Raw genomic sequence first — 13,027 nt, 5'->3', positions numbered from 1 at the left:
GACTTCGGAGCAATATATTCCCTAAAGATTTTAACAGATCCATAATTACCTGGATTCTTTGAATATAGGGTATGGTCCTTGTATTTGTCCTTGGTCTCCTTCGTGGTTAGCTCAATCCGTTTTCCAGTTCTAACTTTTCTGAGCTTTTCCAACATTCTATTCTTTATCATCAAACTTCCGATGATTAAGGTCGTTTACAATTTTTGTTGCTTCATTCAACTTTTAAAATTTTAGAGTATTAGTTCGCAGACTGGGTGCTTTTCAGAATTTCAGAATAAGAGACCATAATTCTAAAAGATAAATGTTATACATATAACTGTTGATGTAGATATGCTATGCGTTTTCAAAGTACTGATTGTTGACTCCCGATAATTGGCATGGCAGTTCTTGTTACAAGATGCGGATGAGTATATGATAAGGTTTCAACGAATAAATATAATGATTTATCGGAGAGATTTAAACCAAGAAACAACGAGGTTGCTGGTACGTCTACTACTAATATGGTAGAATATGAAAGGTTCCTTGGTAACAATAAAAGAGCATGAATATATATATCAAGGTTATAATAAGGTTGTTTCGAAAGAAAAGTCGAAGTTGACTTGCTGAAGCTGTGACAAAATTGGCTGATTTGGAAAGAGATTGCAAAGTTAATTTTGGGTAATAATAATGCTAAAGGATCTAGCACAGATACATGTTAAACGTTTACTCAGGTTCCGAGAGTTTTCAGGTGCATAACGATTTGCATTAATCTTTTCTTCTGTAGATGAAGTGCGGTTGATTCATCCTCTCGATTGAGGTGTTTTGAAGAATCATGAAAGGTTTGAACGCAGATTGTAATCGTCAAGATACAATTGAGGTTTAAGATGAAATCAAGTGGCAAACTTGAAGAATTGTTTAGTTTCATATGTTATAATCAATATTTTAATTCATTTTAATTGTCCAATGTTGGTAGTCCTCGATTGATAGTCCACAGTTCGCAATTCAACAATTCATATATAATTTAATATATAATATTTGAATTAATTAATACGTATCGTGACCCGTATTCGTCTCAGACTCGATCACAACTCAAACTATATATATTATTGTAGAATCAACCTCAACCCTGTATAGAGAACTCGATCATTACTGCATATAGAGTGTCTATGGTGATTCCAAATAATATATATAGATGCGTCGATATGATACCGATATTTAAAGTGCGTAAATTAAATACAGAAATTAAATGACAATAAATAAAATTGCGAGAATGTAAATTGCGATAATTAAATTGTGATAAATAAAATGTAATCAGTTAGCTAGGAACAATTAGCTAGGAACAGTTAGCGTGAATTCTTAACACAATTTCTCATAGTAATTTGTTTGTTTCTAACAAATTTTATTTTGTCCAATGTTTTCTTCATTATGCCACTTGTCGGATTCTAATAGGTTAAAATCCAAATATGAAATTGAATGAAAATAGTTATTCTGTGATGAACGGATTCGTATAGCTGTGGTTGCAAATAGGATAGTAAATGACCGTTGAATCAGATTCGAAGAACGTACAATGTAACTTATTAATGTGAAATTTAAATATTCCTCGGGTATTACCTATCCGTTAAAATATTTTCACCATTAACAGTTTGTACAAGAGAATTTTTAATTACAATCTTTATGAAAACATATATACATATATATTTTCTTCAGATGTGTTCATGGATTTAATGAGTTAATATGATATTAAAATCATTTGCTTTTCGGTTGGAACTAGAATAAATAATCTCTAAAACTTTAGAGATTACATATTCGTCATGTCGAACGAAGATAAATGAGGTAGAATGATACGTAGAACGAAGATCATACTCAAAGTACGGATGATGATATTGAAGCATGGATTGTTGATGGTACTGGTGCTATTATTGATGGTACTGTTGGTGCCGGTGATGTTGCTGAAGCTGGTACATTTTGCACCGTATTCTCTGAATTGATTATTCGAGCGCGAAGTTCGTTGACTTATTACTTCAGGATGATTGTCGGTCGGAACAAGCGGATGAATAAGGTTCAGAATTGTGGATAGAATATTATCTTGTCGAGTTACACTGGAAATGAGACTGAAAATGGTGTCTCGAACAGGTTCACCGGTAAACGCTTCAGGTTCATTGTCAAGAGGTGAATTCGGTTGGTGGAAGGGATTGTCTTCTGCGCGTTTCCATTAATTAAGTCGACTACGAACCCATCAGATGAATTGATAATGGCTGATTGGTTGATTCATGACGATGACACTGTTTTCGGAGCTTAGGTGAACATCTATGTCGGAATAGCTGTCGGAATAACTATCGGAATAGCTATCGGAATCTGAGGGACTCGAACTGGTTGCAGGATTCATCTCGTACGATCAGATGGAGGATTTTCGATAAGAAATAGATTATAAGATGTAGATTAGTACTCTGCAATACATAATTTACATATGCATATATAATACTAAAATCCCATAAGTTACGGAGGAATCTACGGAAGTTGTCAGGCAAAGTTACAGTAACAGATACGCTAAGATATAAAGTAGCAGATACGCTAAGATATGAATTTTGTCTATACACTATTCATGCAGTCAATGCAGTAAATCGTGTCTAGACTAAGAATGATAAGCAAGTGATTCCCTAAGAATGATAAGCAGGAAATTTTCGACACGAAATGATAAGCAAAACTTTTGACATGCAGACACGGTCGGAGTCCAGACTCACTAATGCATCCTAACGACTTATCAGTTAGACACACTAATGCAGACCTGGTTCGCTAAGACCACCGCTCTGATACCAACTGAAGCGACCCGTCCTAATCCATCCGGACGAAGTCCATATCAATTATAAAAGATTCACAACAGTTGATTACATCGCGAGGTATTTGACCTCTATATGATACATTTTACAAACATTGCATTCGTTTTTGAAAAGACAATCTTTCATTACATCGAAAGTTGACAACATGTATACCATTTCGTAATATATCTTACTATAATAGACTTAATAATAATCTTGATGAACTCAACGACTCGAATGCAACGTTTTTTGAAATATGTCATGAATGACTCCAAGTAATATCTCTAAGATGAGCAAATGCACAGCGAAAGATTTCTTTCGTACCTGAGAATAAACATGCTTTAAAGTGTCAACCAAAAGGTTGGTGAGTTCATTAGTTTAACATAAATAATCATTTCATAATTTTAATAGACCACAAGATTTCATACTTCCATTTCTCATAATCGTACGTCCCATGCATAGAGACAAAAATATCATTCATATGGATTGAACACCTGGTAACTGACATTCACAATATGCATATAAGAATATACCCATCATTCCGGGATCCTCCTTCGGACCTGATATAAATTTCGAAGTACTAAAGCATCTGGTACTTTGGATGGGGCTTGTTGGGCCTGATAGATCTATCTTTAGAGTTTGCGTCAATTAGGGAGTCTGTTCCCTAATTCTTAGATTACCAGACTAAAAAGGGGCATATTCGGTTTAATAATCCAACCATAGAATGTAGTTTCGATCACTTGTGTCTATTTCGTAAAGCATTTATAAAATTTGCGCATGTATTCTCAGCCCAAAAATATAAAGGGTAAAAAGGCAAATGAAACTCACCTAATGTATTTTGTAGTAAAAATACATAGAACGACATTGAACAACTAAACAATGAAAGGTTGGCCTCGGATTCACGAACCTATATCATTTATATGTATATTAACACATATAATGATAATTGAACAAATATATTATGATTAGTGATGTAATTTATATATATAGTTGATTAACAAGTTTCATTATATTTATATTTTCATTTTATATATAGATACATTAATATAGTTAGGTTATGTGTATTAAATATATATTTATATATAAAATCTTTATTTTTATGCTTATAACTTTAATAACGTCATTAAAAACTATTATTTTCATAATCGTAATTATAATATCGATATAGATAATACTGATAACGATAATAATGATAATTTTGGTGAAAATAATACTTTTAATAATAATGGTAATTTTTAATAGTTTAAATATAAATTTCAGTAATCATATAGTATTATTAATATTAATGTTTAACGGATAGGTCTATTAATAATACTTTGTAATATTAATAATAATAATGATAATACTAATAATAATACCTATGTTAATCATAATAATACTAATAATTATAAAATGATACAAGTACTAATATTAATGATAATAATAATACTTCGTGTTATTTTCGTGATAATAATAATAATAATCATAACATTCCTAATACATAATAATAATAATAATAATAATAATAATAATAATAATAATAATAATAATAATAATAATAATAATAATTATAATAATAATAATAATACTAAGTAATGATAATAACATTAGCAATAATGACAATTATAACAATAATACATAGTACTAGCAATAATAATAATAATAACAACTAAATTAATGCTAATAATAATAATAATAATAATAATAATAATAATAATAATAATAATAATAATAATAATAATAATAAAAATAATAATAAAAATAATAATAATAATAATAATAATAATAATAATAATAATAATAATAATAATAATAATAATAATAATAATAATAATAATAATAATAATAATAATAATAGAATAAGAAGTTATACCCTTTTGAAAGGTTGTTATAAAAAGATTGCCCAAAACCGGGCTCGAACCCGAGACCTCTCGTTCACCCTTCAAACCCCTAAACCACTCCTCCGTATTTGCTTTTTCTGAATTTATACCCACTGAATATTTATTTACCCTATATCTATCTGTTTTCCTTATTTCTTCTACTTCTCATCCTCGACATTTAACCAGGGATCAATTAACAGAACTATAATTCATTCGTTTTAAAAAATGTGAAATTGTTTTATAAATGATTTGTAAGTTTAGTTATCCATTTAATGAACGCGAGAAGAAAAAAAAATAATGCAGAACAGCAGATGTTGCTCGACGAGGGAAGAACAAAAAAAAATGATTTTGATATTGAGACATTTTGAGACCTTGAAACCTTCACGAATTATTTTCTAAATCATCGTTGGATTACACTTGAACCATCGATTGAACTTAATTCTTATCAGAGAACCTGAATTTGATCGATGAACTACGTTTGACTTTTTAAAAACCAAAACTTTGACTCACGAATTCAAGACGAATAATAGAAATTAGATCATGAAATTTTGCAGATAGTTTGGTTTAAGGATTCCTAACTAAACTGCATTAATAGTTTTTGTAATTTCATTCAAAATCAGAAGTTGAATAAAAAGGTAAGCGTACAGAGTAATTTTTATTTTTCTCTCTTTATTTTTCTTTTCCAATCATGAACTGTAGTATCTCATATATATAATGGAATGAATTCATGTTTTTAACAGCTATGTTTGATCATAAATGATTTAGATTTGATTCGAAAAGTGGATGTGAAACTGATTCTAGACAGAAACAAAATCATGAGCAGGAACAAAGAAGAAAAAAATTACACAGATAATAATATTAATAGGATTCGTACAATTTAAAGATTCCAATATCTGATATATAAATTAAAGGTGATTACGATAGTTAATAAAACACATACTATCTGAATATATATGTATATAATCGTATATAGCTGTATATTTAATTGTATTATATATATATATATATATATATATATATATATATATATATATATATTCATTTGTATTTATATATATCTATATTTGTATATTAAATATATAAAGAACATAATAATAATATTATTAATTATACAATTATTAATGCTAACTATTTTAATCATAATAATGAAATTTAAAATGACCAAATTCACAATTTATCACTATGTATAATGATAATTTTATTAATAATAGTTACACTATTTTTAGTAATAACTATAACCATTTTATTGTATTAAATTTCATATCTATATAATAATATTGATACTACTATTAATTCTGATATTAATTTAAATCTTTATTTTAATGAAAATACAAATATTATAAATATGGCAATTATATTTTATCTCTTAGTAATTTAGTATATTGATTTTTACATATTATTAAGTATGTAGTATTTAATAATATCTATTATGCATAATAACACATATAAATTGTTTAATACTTATATATTTCATAACAACAACATTTAATATTTCAAATTATACTTCTAATTATTATTTATATATATACACACATATCTATTTACAAATAGTTGTTCATGAATCATCGAGAACAGTCGTAGGTCAATTGATTATATGGAATAGTTTAAATTGTTTTGTGACTCAACATTACAGACTTTGCTTATCGTATCGAAATCATATAAAGATTAAGTTTAAATTCAGTCGGAAATTCCGGGTTGTCACAATTGAATAGTTTAAAATTTTGAGATTCAACTTCATAGACTTTGCTTATCGTGTCGGAAACGTTAATCATACAAGATTAAGTTTAAATTTGATCAGAATTTTTCGGGTCATCACAGTACCTACCCGTTAAAGAAATTTCGTCCCGAAATTTGAGTGAGGTCGTCATGGCTAACCATAAAAATATTTTTATGACGAATATGAGTCGATAAATAGAGTTTTATCACCGTTGAATAATATGGATAAAACAATCCGATTACTCGAAGCGTATGAGGGAAATTATTGTAATAGAATGAAATGGAGAATAGAGATGCGTCTTATCTCTTGACGTAGTAACGATTGATTTCCAGAATTTAAGGAATAGAAAATCTTCATAATAAGATTTGATTCTTCGAAATTTAAGGAAATTAGGATTTTATTTGATTAAATGCGTAATATGCCTCGATTGCTATGTCTGATATTTTGCTATAAATTAACCACTTCCGTTTCATTATTTTCACCACTCCTACATCTTCTTTCTCATTTCATACTTCCAAAAGATTGTGAAATGCTTCATCCAGTTCTGATTCTTGATATACTCCTAACTTTCATATCTGTCATTCTTCTTTTTCATCTACCACCGGAGAATTTTATTTACTTTTACTTTTATCTTGGGGTTATAGTGTTATTAATTTTCCCGTGTCTTTACGTTGCAATACGTATTGATATATACGGTTTGTAAATTTTAGGGTTGTTATCGGGCTTATATTCTCCTTTATATTTCGGAGCTCCATGCTTTCTATTTCTCTTCCCGACCTTAAGTCAAGCGGATAATGGTCCAGAATTTGTAGGTATGAATTTCGGATGAACATAATTAATGTTCTAAGAAGGAAATTGTAATGGCACGATCTTGATTTGTCAAATTACCAGAATATCTGGAAAAGACCGAATCATCAAGAAATATATTTTCTTGATATATTTAGAGGTTAAATAGAATGAAAGAGTTATGTAACATGGTTCATGATGAGGGTATGATCTGTGAACCTTTATCACGTTCCATTAGAAACTCAGAATGACTTACTGTAATATAATCACGTTGATCAATTGTCATTATATTATACTAACTCATGCTTCAATTTCCAACACTACTTCAAAAACATCCATTTTTCGAAATTTTCAGAAATTAGAAACTAAAATAGTTTCTTATATGATATAACACTGATAGCGTGAAGAGATAAATGATTTCAGATAAGAATAGTTATGAAAATATCTTCAGAAATATGGAGGATATTTATAATGGAAGATACGATGATATCTTAGAATTTCTAATATCAGAGGATGATGCGGAAAATCTGTCTGTGAAGGTTTAGAATAAGAAGTAAGGTTCTTACTAATGGTTTCAGCAGACACTGAATCATTTGAATTCTTTGAAGGTAGATTTCGTCCTTGTGATTTGTCTACAGCTTCCTTCATACTTTGCTCAACCCGTTTTCCAGTTCCAAACCTTCTCTTTTTCTGTGCTTTTCCAACACACTACTCTTTATCATCAAACTTTTGACTGTTAAAGTCGTTTACAGTTTTTACTGCTTCATCAGCATTTTTCCAAAATTCGGAGAACTAGTTTCGTAGTTTGGGGTATTTTTCAGAAACTTCACATTCGAAGTATGTAAGTCTAGAAGATAGATGTTATATATATAACTGTTGTCGTAGAAAATGCTGCGAGATTCAAAATACTGATTGCTAATTCCCGTTGGTTGGTATAGAAATTATTGTTACAAGATGTGGATGAGTACATGATAGGGTTTTAATGAGTATAAGGAATTTTCGAAAGGTCAAGGATTAATAAAGTTGTTTGGTAAATTTACTGCTACTGTGGTGGAACATGAAAGGTTCCCCGGTAACAATGATGAAGGGGTAATTGTTATAATAATCCTTATTCGAATGAACAATTGAAGGTGATTTGCTGGAGTGGTGACAAAACTGTCTATTTTGAAAAGGGATTGAAAAGTTATTTTAGCTAATAAATGCCAAAGGGTCTGACACGGATACGTGTTAAACTATAACTTTGATTTCGATGGTTTTTCAGGTACAAGACTGCGGTAACATGTGGTTGGATCATCATCTCGATGATTCATTATTTGAAGTGTCTTCAGGAATTTCGAGGAATTTGAATATAGATTGTAATCGTTAATATTCATATGATGTTCTAGGAATTTGAATGATACAAATACTTTTCTGGGTTCTATGATGTTCTAGCACAGTTTTGAAGTCAAAGTATAGCTTCGAAAGATGTAGGAATCTAAGAATGATGTCTTTTGTTAAATCTTGACTTGGATTTTGATTTATCAAAATCAAAGTATGTAATTAAATTTGGATGAGGATGGTTGCTTTGATTTTTATAAAAGAATATATATTGTTGTGAAAGTAGTGAGTATAGTTGATGATTTGTTGAATCAGAATCGAAGAATATAACATATTAATTGTGAATTTATATATCTTTCGGATATTACCTACCCGTTAAAATATTCTCACCATTAACAGTTTATACAAAACAATTTTCTCAATTACAATCTTTATGAAAATATACCTACATGTATATTTTCCTTAGATGTAATCATGGATTTAATGAGTTAACATAATATTAATCTCATCTGGTTTTCGACTAGGACTAGAATATATAATCTCTAAAACTTTTAGAAACTACATATTCTCTGCAAAATATTTCTTCGATGAAGTTATGAATCAATACTTCATCGTTTGTTGTTGTTGGTATTCCTTGGTATCTATGGTGCGTATGACGGTGATGTTCGAGGTACAGATTGTGATGTTGAGGTGTGGGATGCGGATGTTGTTGTTGTTGGTGGTGATGGTACTGTTGGTGTTGCTGATGGTGGTACTGTTGTTGTCGGTGCTGCTGCTGGTGCTTTTAACCTTTGCACCACATTCTCCAAAGCCACTACCCGAGCGCGAAGCTCGTTGACTTCTTCTATTACACCGGGGTGATTAGCGGTTCGGATGAGTGGACGAATAAGATCTAGAATTTGAGATAATATATAATCGTGACGAGACACTCTAGAAATGAGAGAGAAAATGGTGTCTCGAATAGGTTCGCCGGTAAGTGCTTCAGGTTCTTCGCCAAGAGGGCAATGTGGTGGATGGAAGGGATCGCCTTCTTCTTGTCTCCAATGATTAAGTAGATTACGAACTCATCCCTAATTCATCCAGAATAGATGATGGCTAATTGGTTGATCCATTCCAGTTACACTGTCTTCGGAATTCAGGTGAATATCCATATCGGAATAGCTGTCAGAGTTTAAGGAATTTGAACTAGATACGGGATCCATCTTGTATAATTAGGGAGATGATTTTTGATATGAATTAGATTATAGAATTTAGTTTGGTATTCTTCAATACATAATTTACATATGTTTATATAATACCAAATTCCATAAATCACGGAGAAATTTTCGGAAGATGTCAAGAAAAGTTTACAGTAACAGATACGCTAAGATATGAATTTTGTCTATACACTATTCATGCAATCAATGCAGTAAAACGTGTCTAGACTAGAAATGATAAGCAGGTAATTTCTCACAAGAAATGATAAGCAAAACTTTTAACATGCAGACACGGTCGAAGTCCAGACTTACTAATGCATCCTAACAACTATCGGTTAGACACACTCATGCAAGACCTAGTTCACTAGGACCAACGCTCTGATACCAACTGTGACGATCGCTCCAAATCCATATGGACGAACACGTCATTCATCGATTTCATTGCGAGGTATTTGACCTCTATATGATACGTTTTGTAAACATTGCATTCCTTTGAAAAGGCACACCATAAATGTATATTTAAATCAAAGATTTTCGACATCTGATGATTTCTACATATAGACAATCACCGTAATAATAGTTTACAATAGTACTTCCATTGACAATGCAGTCAAAATAAGATACATGGTGATGATTTGGTGAATGCAACATTTTCTCGAAAAATATGCCATGTAAGACTCCATGCACATAGCTTGTATAACATATAAGTAAACAGTGGAAGACTTCTAGGGAACCTGAGAATAAACATGCTAACAAGTGTCAACACAAAGGTTGGTGAGTTCATAGTTTTAGTGTTTCGCATAATCTGTATATAAAAGTGGATCACAAGATTTCAGTTGTTTCATCCAGAAACGTTTATCAAAAGTTTGTCAATAGATTCTACGTAACAGAGCACCCTGGTAACTAAGCTTTAACGTTATAATGATAAATACCCCATTCGTTTTAATACACGCAAACCAACGTGTCCTAAACTCAAATAACACACGTCCGTTAAAAGGCTAGTGCTCTAGCTCGGATGGGGATGTTAAGCCCTATGGATCCATATACAACTACTCGCGCCCACCAGTTCTTATAACCAGCAGTTACTAGTTACCAAAGCTAAGGGATTTTTGGTTCAAACTCAGTGTAGAATTAAGTATGTACTTGTATCCATTGCGTTTAAAATAAATTGCATGTATTCTCAGTCCAAAAATATATATTGCAAAAGCAATTAAAAAGGGAGCAATGAAACTCACCTTAGCAGCACATACAGTTGTTCATCGTAATGTGACCGAAACTCGATATATCAAATAATCGTAGATCTCAACCTAGAGAACATATGTTGGTCAATAAATGTCTATCAAGATAGGTCAGGTCATAGTGTATCACAATCCTAATGCTCGAGATCGACATATAAAAGTTATCCAAAGTCGTATCAAAAAGTCAATTTTGACAATAGTTCACAAAACGTGATGTACCTTATATAAGGATTCATTTACTTGGTTGATAATATTCAAAAATCCATTTTATTAATCTTGTAAACAAGTTTTTTAAATATTAATTGCTGATTCAAAAGCAATTCCAATAAACGTCAATCATAATTCAGTTGATCATATCTTTTAATCCGTTCATCGAAACTATTCGATATCTAAATGAAAAGTTATTGATTTTTCGCCAGCTTTTCGAAAACATGTATATCATATACCTTTTACCAGTAATATATGTATTTAATTCGTGATTCATTATAAACTATTTAACGATGAAATTTAGCATACAAACATGTATAAATATATATTCTCGAGCACTAGACATGTATACACTATTAATTTATAATAGATAAAATATAAATGCTTACGTATCAATATTGTGATTCAATATTTCAGAAAAGTACGTAGACGCAACAGAGATGATAAATACTAGGTTTGACTTTACGAGCATAACCCTCGAACAATACCCATAACCTCCTTAGTAATAACCCATAATTTCCTTAGCTCTATCTCGCTCGTAAAACTATTTTGAAAGTGACACGCTCATAACCTCGTCGTAGTATTTTATGTATAATACTATTTAATAATAATAATAATAATAAGATTAATAATAATATTAATCTTAATAATAATAATAATAATAATAATAATAATAATAATAATAATAATAATAATAATAATAATAATAATATAAATACGGAGTAAAATAAATTAGGAAAGAAACTGGAACCCAAATCGAGCTTTTATAGCATTTGGCCTGAAAAAGTACCCCATGCGAGTGCATGGGATTTTAGTGCAAATTTCATGCACTTGCATGAGCTCATGCACTTGCATGGGTTTTATGCCTATTTCCCATGCGATCGCATGGCCGTCAGATCCAGCTCACATATTTTTTGTTTTCTTGTTTGTCGACATAATTAAATATAATATATATAATATATATATAATTTAAATAATTAATTATATATTATATTAAATTCATGTGCATAGTTGACTTGTAATTATCGTTCCGATGACTCGTACGTTGTCACTCGACTTATGTCCCGGTTCCGGTTTCTCGAACGCATTTTCGTACGCTTAGAAAACTCGCAATTTATGTTTTGTGACTCGTACCTTTGTCAAAATATAGCCTTAAATTATCCATAAACTATACCACTCAAAGTATAACTTAATCTTTCGAGTGTTTTGGTCATTTACTTCTATAAATCATTGTCTCGTTATTTATTAATATAATAATATTTATCAAACGTTTCATAACCAAGTTAATATCTATTCTCAATATTTATAAACACGTTTTAAAATACATATCGCAAGTTATTCATATAATTAATTCTTAACAATTAATATTCTAATTATTGTATGTGTCCAAATTACGTTATTTAAACAAACACTTTATCATTTATTTCGAATACCGTTAAAAAGGAATAATTTCTCAAATCAGTGTGGTCCTCACAACAGAGACCCGTAACAATATCATAATCATTAAGAGACTTAATAAATATCTTTTAATTCAATCGTTTGGCATTATCTTTTAACTCCGTAGTTAAATATATCAATCAGATAATCAAACCAATAAGTTTAATGCACAGTATCATATACTCAACACTTTGTTACGTTTTCAAGTTATAGTATATGTATCTATTTACATATAATTGTTCGCGAATCGTTGAGAACAATTGAATAGTTCAAAATTTTGAGATTCAACTTCATAGACTTTGCTTATCGTGTCGGAAACGTTAATCATACAAGATTAAGTTTAAATTTGATCAGAATTTTCCGGGTCATCACACCTAGGGTGATCCTTATTGCCTTATGGGAACCGCTTGTGGATTTCAAATGCCATGACTTAGATTCTGGTCAAGAATCCTGGGCGCCCGGTAAAAACTGATCA

This window comes from Rutidosis leptorrhynchoides, chromosome 1 (assembly GCF_046630445.1).
Source record: "Rutidosis leptorrhynchoides isolate AG116_Rl617_1_P2 chromosome 1, CSIRO_AGI_Rlap_v1, whole genome shotgun sequence".
Classification (NCBI taxonomy): Eukaryota; Viridiplantae; Streptophyta; class Magnoliopsida; order Asterales; family Asteraceae; genus Rutidosis; species Rutidosis leptorrhynchoides.
The sequence above is the reverse complement of the archived record's forward strand: the minus strand, read 5'-3'. Positions refer to the sequence as shown.